Here is a 1,751-nt window from a genome sequence, read left to right on the forward strand (position 1 = left end):
TGGATCCTGGATTGGGTTTATATTCTAAAAAGAAGTACGTAAAATTTGGAGCAAAAACAACCCTTAAATGAGTGTTTCTGGTATTACCTTTGCGTTTTTCAATCGGTTAAGCCTTCTTTTCAAGTTTCTTGGTTACCTATATAGTTTATCTACAGATCAAGTATCACAAAACCAAGCACATAACATCAATCATCTAGCCTTGTAACATAAGGTTTCGATTAGGGTTATAAATCGAGTTTTTAATCAGTAAAAATGCGATATTGTTAAGCCTAATAGAAGATCAAGGTATATTGGAATCTTCTCAGCCTCCTAAGAAAACAGCTAAGTATGGAACTCGAGCAAACCAGACACTTCGTGCAAAGCTTATACTTATTCAAGCAATGTATCTTATTCGAGTAAGGTTATCTTCAAGAATTCTTCTAAGTGTAAGCTTCGAGCAAGCTACACTTCCTCAAGCAATGTTGTTCTTCAGTCAAGAAAGCTCTGTGTTAGAACATACTCTTGACTTATCCTAGCTTAAACCAAGTCTACAAGTAATTTGGTGGGTAGAGCAAAGATACACTAAAAGGATCTAAAGCATACTTGTAAGAAGTTAAAAGATGTATTTCAAGGACTTGCACAAGCAAAGTTCAATCTCGAGCAAGCTAAAATACTCTAGTATACTATGTTTGCTAGAATAAGTCTTAAGACAAAGTTGAAGAGATCGTGATGAACTAGTTTGCTCATGGGATATTTTCGAGCAAAATTGGGTTATATCAAGAAGATTGAAGCATGCTTGAAGAATATTTTCTTAGAAAAATATTTCAAGTAAAAGTTTACTCAAAGGAATGTTCAAGCACAATCGAGGGTTACCAGGTTTGCTCGACAGAGATAAAAGTTTACTTGAAGACCTATTTGACACTTGTAATCATTTTAAATATGTTTGAATATGTTTTACAGTTATTAGGGTTTCTAAAAGGAATGTCAGGGGGTTATATGAAAGAATACTAGGTTACATTTTGGGTATGGCTGAATACACATTTTCTAGACATACTGATTATTCTGTACGGAAAAGCAGCCGCACCTGACATTCCACCTGAAACCCTAAAATCATTTCCAATTGTATTTGTCTAAATATTCTAATAGAAATCTTTTGAGTTAATTGTGTGTTTGTCTACTCTTGTGTTATACTATATTAATTAACAAACTCATTTTAGATGATTCTGTTGAAATTTTGTTGAAGCATGAACGTTTACTACTTCGACACCATGACCAATCAATATCCAAGGGGAAACTTGTTAGTACAAATTGTCTAATGCTAGGTCTTTTATAGTTAAAAACGAGCAGAACTGTTAGATTTATTTGTTAAGGGCATATAAGTTGGTTAACCAGCACATAAGACTTATACGGCGTATAAGTCTTATAAGCTAGGTGACTTATACGGCCCATAGGCTGATTGCATAAATAAGCTTGATCTTGTCATATTTTGTAATATGTGGAAACCTTTGGCAGAAAATATTAGCACTTGTACTCTGACATTTTTATATGAAAAATAGTGATAAATATGTTGAGTTGACATGTGTTTGATTCTTTTGCTATTATGTTTCCGCCTTATAGCTTAGTATAGTAACCCAACGTATTCAGTCCATATCGTATTGCACCTACACATATATGATGACATATTATGATCCGGCAACCGGTCTTTTATTTGGTATCTGAGCTGTGTGGCTCTGATTCTACTCGTGAAACTCCATGTCTATCTCGTTTTTGTC

Source organism: Bidens hawaiensis, unplaced genomic scaffold (assembly GCF_021521415.1).
Source record: "Bidens hawaiensis isolate Kalapana, Puna unplaced genomic scaffold, B.hawaiensis_p1.1 tig00037369_1, whole genome shotgun sequence".
Taxonomy (NCBI): Eukaryota; Viridiplantae; Streptophyta; class Magnoliopsida; order Asterales; family Asteraceae; genus Bidens; species Bidens hawaiensis.